Source organism: Cheilinus undulatus, linkage group 3, assembly GCF_018320785.1.
Source record: "Cheilinus undulatus linkage group 3, ASM1832078v1, whole genome shotgun sequence".
NCBI lineage: Eukaryota > Metazoa > Chordata > Actinopteri > Labriformes > Labridae > Cheilinus > Cheilinus undulatus.
In genome coordinates this window covers 50,113,251-50,135,053 of record NC_054867.1, presented here as the reverse complement: position 1 = coordinate 50,135,053, position 21,803 = coordinate 50,113,251, and the positions used below count along the sequence as shown (strand labels likewise).

The following is a 21,803-nucleotide window of genomic DNA, read 5'->3' as shown; positions in this document are numbered from 1 at the left end:
TAAACCACCCTCATGTTGTGAAAAGGATCTGATGGGATGTGAGGGGATCTGCTGTTCCCAGGTATCACAGCATGGCGTGTTTGTTGCTAAAGTTTTTCAGCATTTACAGTAAACAGGTTTCTCTGGTGTCGAGGTCAAACCTGAAAACACCTGAGACCTGCTGACTCAGCTGTTCACCGGTCTGGAGTTACACTTTCAATAAGCAGAGACTGAAGCACATTTTCTCTGCTGTGTGCTTTTTGTCAGACTCAGAGGGTTTGATTTCTCTCTCTCTTCATTGGTGGAGAATGTAGCTTCATGCCAGGATCGGTTAACATTCCTCATGTCAATTAAAATGTTGATTAAAGAGGAGATGTGTGATTATTCTAATGTGACATAAATACTGAACATTGGTAATCTGATAAACTCGAGGAATTCTTCTTATTAAATGTCAAACTATCCATTAACATGTCCAATAATGGTTTTATTATTACACATACTGTTATGTAAGATGCTTTTTCATAACCTGTTTTTTTTTTTTTTTTTTTTTCTCATTTTAAAAGCTGGCTGTGATATAAACCAGAGCAACCCATACACCAATGAGACACGTGCTGTCATGACCACAGATGCATCCACATCCATCTCACACTGCACACCAGCAAATGTAATCAGAGATGCAATTCTTTTCTGGTGTTTTGCATGTGGTTGCTTCACAGCTCACACTATGCTGACACACAGACCAGGCCGGTGGGGGGGGGTGCCACTTTTAAACATTTTCCCCTGATTGGGTCGTCAGCGTAGATGAGAAGAAAACAGTGGTACACTGATTAGTGAATGAAACTTGTGGAGCTGATTTAATCACAAAGAATCTTGAATGAAAGACAGTTGACTAGAGCAGTGGTTCTCAACTGGTGGGTCGGGACCCAAAAGTCGGTTGTGGGGCTGTTTTCAGTGGGTCACGAGGCAGACATCTATCCATATACTGTATTTTGCAGGACAAATGAGTAAATTCTGATTGTTTTCTTGAGATCTTCACTTATTTATCCTGCTATCTTGGATGGAAATATTCATGTAAATGTCTTGTCACCTTTCAAAAAAACAACAAAAACGTGTTATAAAGTTAAAACACTAAAAATAAAAAGGGAGACAAAATATCCTTAGTTTTAGTCTTTGACACAGCCATACTGACTGGCACACCCAGGTCTGGGGAGTGTAAAATGACCTGATCTGATTGGTTAAGACTTCACACAGTGGTAGTTTTATGTCTGGAGTTGTATTCAAACATCATCATTAAGTAAATAAAATGATAAGTAAAGAGTACCCTGTTTTAATAAGTTTTTAAAAATGTATGACACTCAGCCCTGACATCTATCTGTAAAAAACCAAAACTAACCTAAAACTAAACTAAAACAAAGCATTTTTGCAAAATAAAAGCTAAACTCAACTAACAAACCAGCAGTCAAAACTAATAAAAACTAAACTGAAATCGAACACAGAAAGTGAAAACAAAATAAAAATAAAACCTTATGAAAAATCCAAGATTATTATAACCTTGGATCAGAGTCTACTTCCTTATGTAAAAACACGTTTCAGGGCTCTTACCAATGAGATCACATCAGCAGCAGATGGATCAATGCAGAGAGAAGTGTGGTAAAGTCTTCAAACTAACTGTGTGCGGTTAAAGTTGCAGGGAGATCATAGTCCACAGGACATGTGGTGAGTGGGCGTTTTCATTCAAAGACGTTTTTATCAGGTTTTAAACGTGCTGCTCCACCGAGTCAACACGTCCTGCTACCATCTTTATGGCTTCATTCCTGACTGCGTCTACACAGCTTGCACACGCGAGTAGACAGTGGGAAAATGTTTAAATTCTTCCTCTTTTTTTCCTAATTTCAGAGACGCCGCGCTGAGACTTGGCTGATCTGGACAGACAGCTGGAGGTGCGTGCAGCAAAAACATGCCAGACCGCGGTCCATAATCACTTCAGTCATATTTAAGCATTGTCTTGTACAGCAGCACGCACTCCATATTTGACAAACATCAGCAACTGTCTTCGTTTCTCATTTTTCCCCGATGAGGGTTCACAAGGCCACCACCGATGCACTGGTGCATCACTAGTTATTATGCAGCTCCACCATACTTTAAAAGCCTGTCATGAGTGACATCATATTGAGTAGAAATAGTATAAAAGTATGTGATCAGACACAGCCTAACATTGAGTCCTTACTGGGAGCAACTCATGCACATGTCAGCAACCAAATCAGCCTGATGGCCTTATTCACACCCATGCAGAGAGCATGCATCTGCTTTTTGCACGTTTGACTATAACATTCAATCAAATTTCTGAGAAATTAAAGGAGAGCCTGTTCATAAAAACCTTTAATGAAAACCAATGCTATAGCTCTGAATTCATCCCACAGAAGGTATCAGCACTGACAGCATTCATGGACCCGTCAGGGACGTGTTGACTGTATTAGTTCAGTGGATCTGGTCATTCCCTCAGCCTGACTCCCTCCCTGCTGTGAAGAAACCCTAATGGACGACATTGTTTCATGAAAAGCAGAAACATTAAAGGCGCAGAGCTGTAAATCCTTCAGCCCGCTGTGTTTTGATTTCTGCAGGCTGTGGTCCTTTATCTGCTGCAACAATGGAGCCTTTTATCTGACTGCTCCTCTGCTCACCGTTCACACCTGGGGACCAACTGGTACCGCTGGTGTCTGATGTGTCCGCACACAGAGACGGGATGCTGCAGGTCTGTTTCAGACCATTTTACTGTACTTACAGTCAGTGATGAAGAGGCTGACACTGTAAACGGGATTATTGGAGCTCTGGACGCTCTCCAAATGCTCCAGCTTTGTTTGGTTCTGATCCGTCTCCTCCCTGGTGACGTCGTCTTTCATGAAGGACGAGTCCTCTGAGTCGATCTGAGTTCATCGCTAGTGTCTGGTGCTCCACCTTTTTGTCTTTGTGCACCCCCACCCACCCCTGTCACTGCAGACAAACAGAATCACACAGCTTTATTATGGTTTTCAAATGCAGTTTATCAAAAGGATCATTAAATTTAAGTTATCATATATAACATATTTGAAATACAGAAATAAAAGTCCTCGACACCCAAGATTAGGTCATTTCTGTCATTATGCATATGAAGTAGAGGTTGACTGATGTTGATTATTCAGGGCTGACACAGACCATGAGGCTGATGACATGAATTTGGAGCTGATATGAATTTAGGGGGAGAGCAGAAAGGCAGAGAAAGAGGCCATAGCTGGAGAAGCAGCCGTAGCAGCAGTAGTCAAAAAGAAAATAATTTCAGCTGCTAAAAGTGAGAGCTTGATGATGACTTCTGTACTTGTAGGCATAAAGACATTAAAAAAACATCAGGGATCACCACCTCTTGATGCTACAAACAGCACAGAGCCACAGAAGTAGAGGAGGGACCACAGGAAGTGTTGCTATAGGCTCTTTGCAGATGACATCACGCTGCAGTGGGGAAATCCATCTGTGGGGCAAAAAGGAATTTCTGAGAACACTACTGAAAAGGCTGTGTTTGGAGCTGTTAATAAATATGCCAAGAGTTCCAAATGCGTAAATATTGACACTCATCAGATCCACTATCCTGCCAACAACCTATTGTGACCAGGATTGATGGGTAGAACTGCATGCACCAAACCTTTACATCTGATCTGTGACGATTTGGGATGAATATTTGAACCCTCACAGGTCTGATAGTTACTTTTTTGATTGAGGAGGAGCTCAGACCACTTATTATTTCTACCTTCCCTCTCCTAAATCTGTTTACAGATGTAATGAAGACAACTAATCAATGTTGCAGAAGCCTTAAGGGAACAGGAGGTTTACCCAGCTTAGATATTGACCTTAAAGTGTGTTGAACCTTTAAAGAATCAGTCAAAGAATGAGGAGAAGCATTCATCAGAAGGAAGTGATCCAGAGTTTGAGTCAGCTTTTAAAGCCCCTCGTCTCTGAAGTTCTTTGTCTAAAGATTGTTCAGCTTTAACTTTGAAACATCAAGAAGTGATTTTAATCCCAATCTGACGCAGACACAGCTCTGCTTCAATCCTCTGCGTAGGCGAATGTGTTCACACTTGTTTATTGGCCCATTGAACATCAGGAGCTTCCAGCTTTTACCTTTAAAGAAGCACAGACTGTACACAAGAATTCACATGTTTTTGGCCAGCTGGCTTTCCATAGTTTGACTCTTTTTCTTTGCTGCAGAGAGGAGAGGACAGGCAGGGTTTGCCCTTTTTTCTCACTGAAATAGCTGTGCAGTCACACATACATGCAGACAGCAGTATAATAGACAGAGGGGCCTCAGGTTGTCTAAACTGTCCACTCATCCAGCCGGCTGGTCAGGAATCCCTGGAATGAGAAATCTACATGAAACTAAAGACTCGGTGCACTCTAGTGTGTCTGTCTGTGTGGATTGTGTGGGGTGTTTATTATTTATAGTCTTTTTGATATGTCTACTACTTAAATGTCTCACTTAAAGGATTAAATTCTGTCTCAAAAGGTTTATAAATCCATGATCTTCATTGCTCTGTCACAAATAAATGTGAGACTGACAATCATGGTGTTTAACGGGAAGTCACAGTAAATCAGTGGTGGTTTTTCTCTAACTTTGCAAACTTTAAACTTCATTTATAGCTCATAAATGGGACCAATGTTCCTAAAAGTTGATAACTGTTTCTATTGTTAAATTCTTGGTTTTCCTGGTTCATTGATCTGTTTTTAATCCAGTCCCTGCTATGGACTTTCTTATATCTTATTTCCTCCAGTCCTCTACCCTTTGGACTTACTGCTTAGAGACACTGATGATAAGAATGAATGGGGGCAAAGTAAGATGTTAGTGGTGTCTCTTTAGCTGCTTTTCTCCATCATCTTTTCCTAAAAATGCTTTTGAAGGACATGGAGATATACTATTTGGCAAATTAACCCTGTTGGTTCTGGTGAAATTGAAATGACAAATCAAGACAACAGGTGAAGAGGAGGCCATGATGTGTCATTTGTGGACGAGCCGGTTCCAAGAGCTGACTTGTTTCGTTTCCCATTTTTCCCGGTTTTTTTGTTGTTTCAAAGATTAAAAAAAGAAAAGTAATTTTTGGTTCTTTCTGCTTAGCCTGTGGACAGACAGTGTGCTTCCCAGGTCCTGCAGAGAGAGAATTGTTGTCATGAAATCTGGAAAGTTTGAGCGTTGTAACTTTTGTAAGAAGTTTTGGGTATCCTTTTTTGTTTTTCCTGATACAGGTGCTCTGCATTTGAAACGCATATGGACAGACTTTTGGTCCTTACACTAAGTTCATTTTGATGTTCTCTCCAAGCTTATAGATAACCTTGCAAAACCACCATTACCACTCATGTAGAGAAAGAGACACAGAGAGGCTGTGACGTGTCCCTCTGTGTCTCTGCAGACAGGAACTGCTTTGAATAATGACTTGAATTCTCAAACTGAATATTTTGAATACTTTTTGCCACAGAATGATTTTTTTTTTTTTTTTCACTATTTGGTCCCTAAGAGATGGGATCACAAGTTTGTGCCAAAAAAGTCTTAGTCATTATTGCTTACTGTGGTATTACATAGAAATCTAAAGTTTTCATTCCTATTTAGTTCTTTTTTTTTTTTTTTTTTTTTTTTTGTCATTTTTGAATGACTGCAGCATGCATAGTTTTAAAATCCAGGTTCTCCAGAAAGCATAGGATGTTTAGAACTTGACTGTGCACCACTGGGTCGATGTTTATAAAGTTTTTAAAGAGGTTAAAATATCATTAAAATATCCAGCTGTACCATCAGGCATAGGTGGTTTCCCAGGGAGCTACACACTCAAGAGGTCTACCAAGAGCCCTGAATATCTTAAATGAAACCCTTGACACTGAACAACCACTAGACTGTCTACCTCTCTTTCTCAGCTCCACTTGACTCAGCATCAAATTTATATAGGTCAGATATCAACAACAACCCTTTATTGGGCACCCTACTCTACTTTTAAAGCCTGTGCATGCTACCAGTTTGGCTCGGTTGATTGACATGACCCGTGAACAGTCACTGATATATCGGCTGCAGGCTTGGCATCTGCCCTGCTCTTTCTTCCTCCCACATTTCTTGTGTCTCTTCAGCTGTCCTCTCAGCTGATGAAGAAAAACTTTAAAAAACTGATCTGCAGCTTTTGCTAACTCTCTTCAGACATTGTAGTTTTTGTTTTAACAGGAGTCAGTAGCTCAGTCTGTCGGAGCTTGGGTTTGGAGATGGAGGGTTCAAGTGTACGAGTCTTTATGCATTCCTAGCCTGAGTCCAGAGTAAAAAACTGAGATTGATAATGGATATTCTTCTGACTGCATGTGACTGTTGCATTTTGCTGAGATATATTTGCATGAAAGATGCCAACCCCTCTCTGAATGACGCTGCATAATAACTGATCTAAACATGCTAACAGCTGTGGTGTTGTTTGCTCTGCAGTGAACAGATGGCAGCATTTAACCCTTTGCTTATGCTTTGTGAATTGGACACTTCCTTTTGTTTCTTTTGCACATGTTTCATGGGCAAAAAAGCCTCACAATACTGTTGTATTAGGCCCCAAGTCTTCAGATCTGTGCTTATGTTTGCCCAAACATAAACTGCCCATGTTTGTGTAACTTGAATGTATGTATGCAGCTGTATATGATAAAGATATGATAAGAGAATCCTCTTTGAACATCCACTGGGGTATACTGCAGCAGCTCAAAAGAAAATATCAATAATAGTATTAATAATGAAAATCTTTCTCCAGTTACATAAGCCTGTTTCTCTGCTGAATGTTTGATAAAGGATTGATTGTGATGACACCAGATGAACCTTTATCAAACACTGACAGCAGCTCGACAGTCTGTCTGACTCCAGCACTAATAAACCAGAGAGTTAGTGGAGAAAAACTGCAGACACTGATGTATCTTTTTAAATTTATAGAAAGTTCTATCAAACTAAACTGAATGTCTGTTCCTATTCTAGGATGCACTCTAACTCGGGGTCCTCTCGTCTCTGTATTTATGTAACTCAGCCAGTCCTGTAAGCTGTTCAACCCTTCTGCATGCTGTCATAACATCCAGGATTGATTCCTGCTGTGCACTTTACCCCAACCCGACCATGACGGCAGCATGAGGTCAGCAATTGGCTTTAGACAGGATTTCAGCCAGTCGGTTTGATCTGGGGGTGGAAATATCACGGTGCATCAGAATGGGATAGGACATACTGTGATGCGATACATAAAATCTTACCTGCATGTTTACTTTGATGATAAATGTTTCTAGAAACAAAAACTACATTAAATTTAGAAGACAAATGCAGCACAACAAAAGATAGACTGGTTTCAAACCTGCAGCCAGTGATTCAGGGATTCTACACATGGGTCAAGTCACCTGAAGTAGCCAGACCAGCACGCAAGATCAGGTTTTATTAGAGTTTTAATGCTCGGACTTCCCACTCATCATGACAACAATTTTACCTCCACAAGAACCAAGAAATACACGGTCTGTATGAAGACTGGCTGATACAGACCAAAAGAGAGGGTTTTGTCAATCCGATATTGTGGGCAAACTTTTGCACATTATCTAGGTCCGGGGTGTCCAAATTATGGCCAGGGGTCCAAATGTGGCCTGTGGTCCATTTTTAATTGGCCCACAGAAAATTCTAAAGAGAGAATAGAATTTGACCCACATTAAAACAAGTCCTTACCAGATCATATTCAGAGTTTTAGCACTTGTCATTTTCTCATGACATAATCTGAGACAGCACTGTGAGTAGTTAACGCTTGATGACCAAGATAATAAAGATATCTTGATCGATAACACCCTGATGAATAACTGCAGCAAATAGCAATACCAATGGCGTGTCTCTGTGCCACTTTTTGCTCCGTCTCAGGGTCCGATTTCCAAGCATTTCACTTTAATCATTCTTAGCACTCCTTTAAAGTTTGTCAGCTTTGTGCAGCTTGCTCTTGTTTTTTTTTTCTGAATTGTGGAGATAAGCCATGAGAGTCTCTTCTGCATCTCAGAAGAGATGTTTCATTATCATTCTGCATCATCAGCATCTCTTCTGCACGGATGTCGTTCTCATTCTGACCATGGGCAGAAGCAGTGTAGTCAGGGTTTGAATTCTATCTAGCCAATAAAGCATATCCAATCACTAAGAATGTCTTGACCTTCAGCAGATTGGTTTTTACTAACTTTAAACCTCAGAGCTCGGTATTATCATATATAAGAAGGGACACATTTTATTCAAAGTAAAATAACTTTTATCCATAAAACGTAACCACTTGACTTTTCCTGTGAAAGCCCACTGTTTTTCTGTTCTAACGATGCTATCCACAGCTTCATAGCTCTTACAGAACATTTTCTAGTGAGCCTGGAACTTCAGTAACTTTCTGGTGTTTTAAAAGATTAAATCCACAACAGTAACTCTGATATTAGATGTCTTTATCCGTTTTATAATCATTTTTGTTCATTCCTGCAGTTAGCGGCTAATACTGCCTGCCATGTTTGTGTTCCACAATGCATTGTGATTGGGCGGTGACAACCAATGGCAGGCTGTTGCATTGTCATGTCATGCTTTGCCCAATAGCCCATATGCAAACATTTGAAAACTGAAGGAGCCTGAATGACTCACAATAGGGAGAAAGAGACACAGGGAGGCCGTGACATGTACCTCTGTGTTTCTGTAGACAGGAACTGCTTTGAATAATGACTCAGATTCACTTTTTTTGGTTAATATGTGAATATTTTGAAGAATTTTTGTCACAGAATGATTTTTTTTCACTTTTTGGTCCCCACTAGATGAGAGAACAAGTTTGTTCCAAAAAACTCCTAGTCGTTAATGTTTACTGAGTTTCAATTCCTGTTTTGTTTTTTCTTTTGTCTTTCTAATCCCTTTACTTTTAAAAAATTCAAGTGACATTACTGCAGCACACATTTTCTTAAAGCCCAGGTCTTCCTGGAAACAAAGGATGTTTAGAGCTTGACTGTGCACTGCAGGATTGATGTTTTACAAGCTTTTAGAGAAAAAAAAATCCATGTGAGACACAATAGTTGTAAAATAGCTGAGGGCTCAGGGGTTGATATCCCAAAGGTGAGATATAGGAAAGTGGCCCCATCATCCTTCAATTTTTCTGGATCTGGCCATCTGTAGAAAAAGTATGGACACTGTTGAATTCGGTTTAACAAAATATTTGTACCATGTTTCATAAAGAGTTTTATGAATGCATTGCCAGTGTTTCGGCACTGAAGGAATGATTCTGTTAGAAAAACTCCTGCATACCATTTTAAAGCAGGGATACAGATGGCAGGATTTCTATACTGGAATATATAGGATTTCTAGATGCAAGTGTAATGTCTAATTCAGACATTGTGCAGGGGTTGACTTCCTTTTTGGTCATTAAAAGCTGAAAAGTTCCCGATACAGAGTGCTAAGTGCTTCTATTTTTGTTGCCATTGTGCGGAAACAGGAGTTAATATAATCTAGATTTTACTGACAGCCATGACTGCTGCCAGCATATCAGTAATTTGGAATATACACATCAGGACACATGTAATGTTTTGACTTGCCACAAGCTGGATAATATTTTACTCCTGTTGATTTTGCATTTATATAAAGTAGAATTTAACAAAAAATGCATAAAAGAAAGCCCTCATAATCTTAAAATTAAACTCCTATTGCACCTTTAAAACTTTAAATGAAACTCTGAAAATTAAATCTATTTTCCTCCTTTTTTATTCTTAAGTTCCTATCGGCTTTACAGGTAGGGTTGACTTCAATTATCTACATGTCTGCATCAGTTTAGACGGATTTCCTGCAAATGTTCCTCACATCTTGTGCATCTGTTGGTGTGAGCAAACTTTGGCCTAAAGTGGAGTCTAAAGGGTTAAAAGAGGGCAGGTTTACAGAGAACAGAGACAAACAGGAAACTATCAGCAGGTCCACATCTGTAACATTTCCTGATGACTCATTCAACTAGTGTGTGTTAGTGTGTGTTACAGAGTGTGTGTCTTTGTTAATGTGTTTGTTTGTGAAACCTTAATACGATCCTGATAACTGTCCAGAACGTGTCGCCATCTTTACACAAACTGAAGTGAGACAAACAGCAGTGTCTGTGTCTCAGCCCTCGGCCTTGTCTCTCTGCAGTGTGGGGATTTCCTTTTTCCACTCGGGTCACATGACTGCAGATATGGGTGTGGTCTCCTGCATTCCTGGCCTCTCTCTTTCTCCTGCTCACTCACTCTCTTGTTGCTCCATCTGGCGTGCTGCGACACTCTCTCTCTTTCAATAACACACTCACTCACAGCCCCCGTCTAGACCAAACACACACTCTTGGCTCAGTGTGGGCTCTTTGACGTGCCCCGCATGTAAAACGTCTGAGTGAAGCCACTGTGACAGATTCAGTGGGATTGGGAGTGTGTGCTGGACCATGCAGATCTGTTTGTGTGTAGATCTGTTGCTGGCTGTAAGAAGGGAAAAGTTCCTCTCTGTGTGGAGGGTGTGGCCTGCAGGGAGTTTGCATAGTGGGGTTGTGTGTTAGAGTGTGCGGCGGCGGGTGCAGGCTGCTAGTTTAGTATGCAGAGCAGGTGTGTCTGCAGAGGCAGAGAGGAGGAAGAGGAAGGAGGAGAGCAGCGGCTGAAACGGAGGGACGCTTTGATTCAAAATAAAGAACAGAGAAGAAGAAAAGCCAGACAGCCTATTCATGAGCCATGCCAAGGCCACATTTACATGCCACTAGTTTCAGCATAAAAAAAAAAACAGTTGTTTATCACAGTTTGACTGTTTGTTTACATGACAACAGCGTTTTAAGTGTTAATAAAATATATTTATTAATATCATAAGCACTGTTACTGAATATATTACAGCCTCAATTCCGAAAATGTTGGGATGCTGTGTAAATTGTCATGGGGCCATGTTTACCAATGTGTAGCATCCCCTCTTCTAACAACACTCTGTCATCTGGGCAGTGAGGAGAGCAGTTGCTGGAGTTTTTGAGGAGGAATGTTGTCCCATTCTTGTCTGATGTCTAGCTGCTCAACCGTCCTGTGTCTTCACTGCCAGATTTATAATGCTCCAAATGTTTTCTACAGGTGAAAGGTCTGGACTGCAGACTGGTCAGTTAAGCTCCCAGACTCTTCAACTGTGACGCCATGCTGTTGTGACGGATGTGGTATGTGGTAAAGCATTGTCTTGCTGAAAGAGACGTTGTCTGGATGGGAGTGTATGTTGCTCTAAAACTTCTCTCTGCTTTTGAGCATTGATAGTTCCTTTCCAGATGTGTAAGCTGACCACAACATAGGCATTACTGCAACCTCAGAGATCAGGCCTTTGAACAACGGGTTGATGACAAACTGGATGATCCCTTTCACAGGACACATCCATATGTGGTTTCCAAATAGGATTTCACATTTTGATTGATGTGACCACAGAACAGTCTTCCATATTGCCTCAGTCCATTTTAAATGAGCTTTAGCCAAGAGAAGATGGCAGTGTTCCTGGATCATGTTCACATATGGTTTCTTCTTGGCATCATGCAGCTTTAACTTGCATTTGTGGATAGCACAGCCTACTTTGCAGGTTTCTAGAAGTGTTCCTAGACCCATGCATTCTGTACTTGCAGGTGATTTAAACTCAGCTTGTTTCAAAGTTTTAACTGAAATCTAAACGTGTAAAGCAACTGTTAAATTGTACTGCACACAGTGTCCCAACTTTTGGGGGGGGGGGTTGTAAGTGACTAAAGAGAGAGCTTCCACTATTAGTCATTAAAAGAACCTAAAAAGTCAGATTAAAGTGGGAAAGCACCCTGTTAAATGTTAATCCTCCCAGTCTGACACTCGGTGTAAAATTCCTCATAAATTCTGACACATGAAAACACGAAGCTTAGGATGAAGTTTAGGAGGGGTGATGGCGCTCTTTAGTTCAGCTGATCTTCTTTGTTTACATTCTGATTTTATGACTGAAAGGCAAACAAATCAGAGCAGGGAGGATGCTGATTGGTTGGAGTCAGAGTAAAGACACTGAGAGAGATAATGAACCTGGAGTGTCTGATAAGAAGCTGTAGAATTTACAGCTCTGTCAAGTGCTGCTGTTAGCCTGCTAGCATAAGTAGATCCAGATGATTATATTTACTTCTCTATCTGAGCTTTTTCCTGATCCACCAGAGACGACAGCTTCAGACAAATACAGCTCCAACAACAGCCTGAGAGAGACTGTTGTATACCTTTTGAAACTCATAGAAACTCACAAAACAGTTTTTTTTAAGTACCCAGTACCCCATGTGGGCCCTTAAGCAAGGCATTTGACACTTCCAGTTCCTGCCCATACCCCAGATATGAGTGCAATTGAAATGAAAGCTCAGTCTTCGCCTTGGTCAACAATATCTACATCAGGTGTGTTGGGGAAACAGGGCAGCCTTATGACAAGTAGGCTACTGGAACAAGACATTCCAGGATTAGGGCATAGAATGGGGAACTCCTGGAATGTTACTGTGCAAGCAGCCCCAGTTAAAGTAGATATAAGCAGAGTGTGGGAACCATGGTTACTTCAACACCCATCTAGGCTCACAAGAGAGAATATGTGGGGCTTGAAGGCAACCAATGGTAATGGTAGCAATCAGGGCTGTAGCCATCCAACTGGGAGAGTGCTTCCTGCAGATTTTAGGAACAACATCTGCGATCCAGAAGCCAGCTAAGATTCTGCACAGAACCCCCAGGTGGAGCGAGAAACTGTGGGAGTGTGCAGCTGAGTGAATGAGAGGTACAGCAAGACAGAGAAGCAATGCTGCATGGGAAACTCAGGTAGGAAGAGGCACATAGAGTGATGCAAAACCTTATTTTCACAGCAGTTCTGCTCAAATAACTTAGACACAAGCCTGTGACTTTGGGATTTTTTCAAGGCTGTGCTTGGCTGTGCATCGCTTTAGAAATACATTACTGGGCAGAAGTTTTAGGCATGTTTGGGCTGAAATTTGAGGGTGAAGTAAGGCGTGTAATGGCGAGTACACCCACCCGAAGTCCCCGTCGGGCGGGAGGGAGGATTGACACAACCCAGGTCATGCATGCACTGGATGTCTTTGTACATTACCAAGGGCACGGGAAAATAATCTGATGAAAACAAAACAAAAACCACAGCTTTAGGGCAGAGTTATGGGTAGATATGGTGCTTAAACATAGCCTAGGGTACTGTTACGGTGGGTAGGAGGGTTGCCACAACCCCTCGGTTGTTGTGTGTATGTTCTAAGAACCTGAAAACTGTTGGTTGTTGCTGGGCGTATTACCAGGGGTGCAAAGGCCTGGACAAAAATGATGTTAAGCTCGACCTTGGCTGCTGAGCGACACATGTACATGTCAAATGTGTCGACACTGACTCTGGCCGCCCGCCCTCCCTCCATCTTTCAGCCAGGGGATGTGGAACGTCAGGACCTGTGAAGAACTGTTAGCGCTCTACATGCCTAAAACTTCTGCACAGTACTGTACATCTAGTGGGGCTTGACATGAGTTACTGGTTAGAGCAAGACCATGGTATACTCAGTTCAGCAGATACAGAAAACATGGAGTTTGTGGATGATTAAGAAAGATTTCAGGGGCTGTCTGCCTGAAAATGTTCAGAATTTTCCAAACTGCACATGTAAAAATTACTCATATTAGCTTGGTCCTCTGAGTAAAACGCCTCTGATTTCTTCATACCAAAAACATGGTGGCTGTGATGTCAGTAACTGAGTCATTCAGCTTCTTCAACCTGTTTAGTCTAACCATACCTAATCCTGACGTGTTCACTGCAAACTCAGCCAGAGCGCACATCATGTTCTACTAAGGCGGATTATTCCTGGAGAAGTGTTTACACGTTAAAAGATGTGTTTACTTCATGTTCTAAGGTGTTTTTTAAATCAGATTCACCCTCAAAACAACAAACTCAGATCTCTCCTTTTGTTTAGCCCCTCATTCTATCAGAATATAGAAAAAGCAATGAGACGATCATAAAGATGGGAGTGTTTCCGTCTCTTTATGATGTGAGCGCAGCGTGAGGCAGGATGCTCACAGCTGCTGTTGTGTAACGTATTATGAAATGATCAAAAGACACAAACATTTTCTGCATAAATTAACAATCCTGTGAAGACGCAGAAGGCTGGATCACCTACACAGGCATTAATCAGTTTGTTCTGCCTGGCACTGGCTTATTGTATCTCACATACACATGTATAGAAGCTGAGAGGCTGGCAACATGGTGGCTGCAGTCTAATTTCATCTGGAGTCAATAATGAAGAGATAAGATGGACAGAGAACAGACACAGTGGCTCTCTCCCACACAACATCTTTGACTCTTCATCTATATTTAGACAGTTGGAGTCGTCATATCTCGTCCTGTCGAGCTTCTGTCACTTGATATAATCTCTCATTGAAGTTTTTCTTTCTTCTGTTTGATCTTTGTCGAAAGTGATCACCTGACTCGAGTCTAAATCAGTCCACAGCGTAGTTTAATTTCACTGATAACCCACACAGTTACTCAGCACCACCTCCTTATCACCTAACAGGCTTCTTTCACACTCCTCATTGACTTAACCAGGGTTAAACATTAAAATGTCAACAATTTCACCATCCAACTGGATTGAATTTCCACATTAAGTCTCAATCTGTTGTCATTTTCATATGCAAACCCCTAGTGAACATAAGATTGAAATGCTGGTTGGCTTAAGTCAGGCTCACATGAATATTAAAGTAAAAATCCAGACAAGAAAACAGACCAACCAGTGCATGACAGCATTGGCTGTTTCTTCATGGTAAACCTCCCTGCAAATGACCTGATCGAGTGTTTAGCTTAGCTGAGCCAAAATGAAGCTGAGCCTTGTTTCATGCAGGACATGGTAGCCATACGCCTAGCCATGATCAGCTGACAGCCAGCTGATCCTAAGTCTCGCCTCCCGGTTTCCACAACCAATCACAGCTCTTTCTCTCAAGACAGTGCTGTATTTGAATATGAGAGTTCTCACTTATCCCTGTTTGCGTTAATGCTGATGCACCACGTTGCTGCTGTTGCTAAAGCTTAACCTCCTCCACCCCAGCCTCTTCCTTTATAGCAAAATGTTTGTTGCATATTCATGGTACTACGGATTAATTGCTTCTAACTAATTTTATTGTATTAAATATACATTGTCATAAATGTATCTATCCATATGGGGGTTTACTGTATAGCCATGCACTCCCTGGAAAGTCAAAGCATGCTGCTTGACTAACCCAGGGTCCATCTTTTCAGCAGAGCCTTCTCCGCTGAGTAAAACTGAATATCCATTTTACAATAAAATGGTCAAATGTGTGGAGGGGGTGTTCCTGACACAAGTGAGTTTTTTCACAGAAACCAGGCTTTCACTTTGAAAAGCTCTAAACAGAAGTGCAGTTGTACTCTGCTTATCTTCCCTGTGATTATTCTACTGATATGGAAACAGAAAACTCCAGCAGCACTGAAGTTCAGAGGGCAACTTTAATACACCCACACGTTTGGTTCGTGGCCTTCATCAGGGTCACAGAGAAACACACTGCAGCTAAAACAAGGTAAATATGGCCCTCTGGCAAGGGTGGAGAGTAACTAACTACATTTACGCAATTTTATGTAATTAGGTAGGGTCTTTTAGGTACTTAAACATTTTTGATTTTGAAATCAGTACTTTTACTACTACTTTAGTAGGTTTTAACCAAAGTGACTGTACTTTTACTTAAGAACTTTTGACTACACAGTAGAACATAGTGAGAAAATGATTCCACATCACATCTAGAAACAGCCAAAGCTGGAATGTTGATATTGAGAGATTGAATATTTCAAAGTTGATTTGAACCCCCAGAGTGTAGCTTTATCTCTATTCTGAGAGAAATAATCTTCTGTGTTGGAGAGATTTGACAGTGTTGATCCACCAGTGCAAAGTCTCCCATCATGCCCTTGGGCAGAGTGTTTAGACATGTTTAATGTGTTTGGTCATATTAAGATGATGCTTGTTGTACAGTGACCCCTGGTGGTCATCTTTTGCTCGTGTTTTTGGTGGATTGTTGTTTTTGATGTGAGAGACATTTGCACCATGAGTGAAGTTATCCCCCCGAGTTTGCATTCCCACCTGTGACATTAGATGTTCCTGATGATCGCATTGTGACCATTCTTCATCAGTATGCATAGTGTTCCTATGAAGATGGCTCTGTCATATTGTAAAATATTTAACACTTTCAAGGTGTAGTTTAACTGTAGTGTGGACCAATGTAGATTGTTTTCAAATTTTAAATTTAACTCTCTGAGTTAAATTAACACTTAACTTTATTGTAGAGGTGTGACTTTATCCTGAAAAATCTGCTTGGAGATCTATTCTCTTGTTATTGCCAATAAGTAAAGATCGATCATTTTATAGCACAAAATTTATAAAAAAAATTTAGATTAAATTGCAATCCAGCCTGATGTATTTTAAAAATCCCAGAAGGTGCAATTTGTGTTTAACCTGAAATGTGTCGCTTTAAAACTTTTTTGCAGCAGGGATATTATGCCCTCCACATCATGCAGACTACTCAGCACTAAAATCAACTTTAAATTAAATACTTTTACTCTTACTTGAGTAGATTTATAGACCAGTACTTTCACTTCTACTTAAGTAACTTTTAACCAGGGTAACTTTACTTTTACTTGAGTACAGTAGTCATGTACTTTTTCCACTGTTGGTCTTTAGTGATTGTTTTTTCTGTTTTTAACAAAAGATGCACACAGCTCCCAGAAAATAATAGGCGGGCTTTCTATTCTCTAGATTAACAGCATGTTAGATGCAGGACTACCATCAGCGGTCTGAGAGTCCTGACATGTTAACATGCAAGCTGAAGTGAAAATCAGGCTGTGATGCAGCTTCTACCCCTGGTCTGAAATCACATTTACACCTCATTATATATTTGAAATTTGTCCTAATTTGCTTCCTTTCTCTTTTAAAGAATTTCTTAACAATTATATTTACCTATATTTATGTCTTATCCTCTTCCTGAGGATTTAGGCTCATGTTTGGCTCCATCTGTGAGGCACGGCCTTTAGTTCACAGGAAACCCCCTCCAGGGTGGTGCTATGGAAATAAAAGCTCAGTTTTTAAACTTAAAAACTTCAACAGCTGTAATTAAGAAGCCTAAAATAAATTAAGATTGAAGAAATATTGAGTCAATCTTCTATTTGAGCTTTTTAAAATGTTGTGGCCAAAGATTTTACTATTTATTTAATCCATTCTTGGCTTTTTAATTTCTAAATTTTTGAATACTCTCATCATTTTACTTGTTTCCCTTCTTTCCTTAATACTTTAATGTCATGTATGAAGCACTTTGAAGAACTCTGTTGCCATAGTTGCTTCATAATCTTTCTGATTTACGCCTGTGTTCTCTGAGGAGACGACAAAAACAGACAGGTATTAAAAAAGAAAAAACAACACATGATGCAGCTTGTGAACAGAGAGTGTAGTTGTGGTTTGCCTGAAGCTTTCTTTTGTTTATGAGTTGCATGAGTTCTTAGTGTAAAAAAGGAAGGACACTCCTTTATTCTGTGCAGTGGTTTACTTTAGCCCCACCCTAAACACCTCTGACTGGCTGGTTTGTTACCCCGGAAGCATAAATCTTCAGGTCAGGATCTGTTGGCAGGATTGCAGGTGCTCAGGTGTTTGCACTCATCAGACAGGAAGTGGAGTGTGCTGATTGAAGATGGAAAATACTCAGAACCTGAGAGGAGGAATCAGTGCGTTAAGAGGAAGATGATGGTGAGTCAGAGCTCGACTGAACACAGCGCTCGTCTCTGTGTGTGTATCCTCTTTTCCTTTATCTCTACACCTGAAGCTACAGGTACAGCAGAGTGAGAGAGCAGGTGGAGGGTGTGTTAAACTTCGGTTACTGCTGCAGACTGAGTCACATGACTCAGAGGGCAGGTATGTCATTAAGGTCTAAAGATAGGAATGCTCACCTTTGGACCTGAGTGGGTGTGGTGCTGCAGCTAACAAGCAAAAAAAAAGGTGTGGATTTATGTTCATGTGTATGTTTGTGAAACTACGCCCAGAATCCATCACTGGAGTCGCTTTGTGAGTCAGAATGCTCCAAACTCTGCTTTCTGTTCAAAATAGAGCTGTCATCATACAAGAACTTTAAACATCCTTCTCCTACTAGTGAGAGTCACTCTTGATACCTGCTCTCTTATAATGGCACAAAATACATCTTAGACACTCAGTACTGGGACATTTCTTGTTTTGATTTGACAAAAATTCATTTATACTTAGGTACACATTCAAAATTGCACAAATACCTTGGCAGGGGATTTTGCTCAATACAGACTAGTGGTTTTCGCCTGGTCCAGCCTCAGGATGAACCCCCACCTCGTTATCCAGAAATCAGGACCTGAATATCTGAACACCTCTCAAATATGTTTAATGAAAATATTACCATTTTAATTTGAAATAGAACAAAACATAGAATGGTAGCATTAAGACAGGAGGAAAACATGTTTGCAAAGTGCATCATTACAGAAACCATGAAATTAAGGTATGCATTTAATCATTTTTCTCATGATAATTTGCAAATTGAGGTAATTATCTAGAGATCTAGATGAATTTTGTTTGGAATGCAGCGCCGTGCTCCTAAGTTTGCAAGATATTTATGTTTAAGAAAACTATCATGTTTTGCTTTTTTATCACAGGAAAAATGAGTAAAATAAAACATGAGTGAAGATACTCTATATGGACAAAAGTATATGACCTCCTGACCACTACACCAACAGTGACTGTAATAACATTGTCTTCATATATACCTGTAGTTTAGTATAGATTTTCCTCTTTTACGGTTTTAACAGTCTCCACTCTTCTTGGAAGGCTTTCCATGAGATTTTAGAGTGTTTGTGCTGATTGATTTTGTAGAACATTCATGAAGCTCCGACTGCACAGTTTTAGTGCTTACATTAAAGGGGACATATGATGCAAAAATCACTTTTTCAGTCTTTTCTAACAAAATGTGTGCCCTTGGCCTGAAACAAGCCGTTCTCAGATTTTCTTCTCATGATGTCATGTGGGGAGTTAGCACCACCTCCAGGTTCGGTTGGCAGCAGCTGAGATGCCGGTGGGCTCAGTGGGTTACCCTGCTGACTTTGGTCTGGGAGATTGATGGTTCAAATTCCAGTCAGATCCTTAACTTTGGATAAAAGTGTCTGTATCATTGTAACATCAGGATTGCCATATCCATTTCCAGAGAAGGGTGTGGTCAGGGTCAGAGTCAGACAGCTCATTAACATTTAAAGCCACAGACACTGAAAAAGCTCGTTCTGAGCAGGGCTGGAACAGAGGGGTTTTTAGACATGCATTGACCAGCACTGTGATTTTACGCAGCTCTCTGCTGTGTGGCTGAGTTGCAGTTGCTCCTAAACACTTCCACTTTCTAATAATATCATTCACAGTTAGTTGTGGAACATCCAGCAGGGACAGGCACTGTGATGGCATCCTTTAGGCTTGAAGTCACTTAGCTCCTCAGAACAACCCATTTAGTATCACAAATGTTTGCAAAAGGAGACTGCATGGCTAGATGCGTGATTTTATACACCTGTGGTAACAGACTGTCACCTGAATTCAGTTTTTGTACGTAATAGGAATGCACGATATTGGATTTTTGATGATATCTAATATGCAGATTCATTTTAGCCATTACCAATATTGATATTTAAATATGCTTATCGACAAGAAATTACAGTCCTTTCGGACACACGTTATGGTTTGATGATGACCAAGGAAACAAAATTTTGTCCTTAAAAAACACTTTAAAGTTTAGGCTAAAGAATGAGGATAAATAAAGAAAAGGACTTCAACTGACATAGGTCTGTAGGTTCAGCCTAAAACTCCACCAGTTTATTAGGATATATGAACAAAATTTACAGTCAATATATGCTGAAATAAGCAAATTATCGATGTAAATATCGGCAGGAATTTTGATATTTGCCTTTTTGTGCTACTATCTGCCGATACTAATACCGGACCAATAGTATCGTGCATCCCTAGTGCATAATGTACTTTTTACAGATTTTTGTCCAGTTCAGCTTCAGAGACCCACTTTTAAGTCTTGAACCACCAGCTTTAAGCAGCTTTTTACAAAATAAATGTAGTTTTTTAATACTTAGATTAGCTTTATTAGCTTTAGCTTTATGTAGTGCCAGTGCTCACTGAAATCATAGGGAATGTATCTTTCAAAAAACATGGTATTGAAAAGTAGTGATTTATCAACAAACAACACTGAAACATGTTGTTTTGCAACCTTGATAATTAATGCTGAGTATTTAGCTTTAAATAGAAACTTGTTGAATCTTGCAGGGCCCTTTACTGTACACCTTTCTAACTTTCATGGGCCTCTACATGGCTGCTGGACCCAGAAAGCTTTTCCTTTCTTCACCTAATGGACATCCTCATTATCAACACAAAACTGATGTCTTGATGAAGTTTGTAGTATTGTACAAATTCAACGCCATCACAAATGACCATAATTTAATTTTATTCAGGAACAGTTCCATCATTCATTTAACCATTTTACAGCAAAATGGATGTATAGTTTTACTTGGTGGAGAAGGCTGTGCTCAAAAGATGCTCCCTGGGTTAGTCAAGCAGCAAGTGTTGACCTTTCAGGAACCTCCATAGACCTCCTAGAAACCTCCATATAGATGGATACATTAATGACAATGCATACTACAATAAGATTAATTCAAAAGTATGAATCTATAGTAGCATAGATCTGAATATGAGGGTGCAACAAGCATTATGCTATAAAAGAGAAGGCTGGGGTGGAGGAGGTTAAGCTTTGCCATCAGCAGCAGGATTGGTGAGAAGTGCGTCATGTTTAAATACACCTCTGTGTTGAGAGAAATAGCTGTGATTGGCTGGCTGTTGGCAGATCACGGCTGGGATTATGACTACAGTGTCCTGCATGAAGTATCCGGGCTGTTTCAGGTTTAAATCAGTCAACTTGAAATGAATTTAAATGTGACTTGAATTCTAACTCTATTGATTGGTGTTGTTGGGTTTTTATGGCCATGCTAGACCTGCTCTTTGTTCTCTTCGAATCAGCTAATGAGTTTGCTGTGTGCTTGATTATGAATAATTTTACTTTTTAAAGCCACAGTGTTGAAGCATTATAAGAGTGGACCACAGCACATTTCCTCTGAGCTCTTAAAAACCACCAGCATCACTCACTGGTCATCAACATCTCTGTGTTAGCACTAACAAAGACTAGGAAGGGTTCAGACTGACCTGTGAGGAAAGACCACACGTCCTTTAATCAGTCATGGAAAATTAATGACATCTCTCATTTTGATAAAAAATTCAACAGCGATAAATGAGAGGCTCTTTAGTTGGTTTGGTTCAGTTAAAAGGTGACTGGTGAAAACTGTTTTATTCTACACAGAAGAAAACAAACCAGTTTGAGCTAGGAACATAATTTTATCTCCTGTGATATAGAGCAGCACTCTGAGAAAAGTTAAAGTTCATGATTATTATTTATGGTCCGAATTTATTGTCATTAATTCCATTAACGGTGAGAGAAGCTGCTGCTGCTGCTTTAATGTGAATCACTCATGGAGAATTATGTACCTATTTGATCTGCTCTAATGAAATACTTGTGTGTTTCCTCTTGTTAGCGCCTGTATAATTAAGTAATCTCATAATCTGTAATTAACACGTTCATCACCGTGACATCAGCCAGTGTTTGTGTATAATAATCAACAACAAACATTCATGTGCCCGGGTCTGCAGGCGCTCTCTTTCATTTCATTTCTCCCCCGTCTCGTTGTTCTA

At 40.3% G+C, this 21,803-nt stretch overlaps 1 protein-coding gene across 9 annotated transcripts in view; it reads left to right on the top strand.

Moving 5' to 3' along the window:
• Positions 1-21,803, top strand: part of LOC121505643 (plasma membrane calcium-transporting ATPase 1-like) — a 205,307-nt gene that overhangs the window by 59,862 nt on the left and 123,642 nt on the right. The window contains exon 3 of one of the 9 annotated variants that reach the window (XM_041781123.1): positions 11,089-11,168. The exons of 5 other annotated variants lie outside the window; for them this stretch is intronic. The gene's annotated coding sequence lies outside the window, so the exon portion shown is untranslated. Of the gene's footprint in view, positions 1-1,901; positions 1,920-7,030; positions 7,131-11,088; positions 11,169-17,619; positions 17,751-21,803 lie in introns of those variants that run through there. 3 more of the 9 variants (XM_041781133.1, XM_041781149.1, XM_041781142.1) reach the window with 3 other exon arrangements.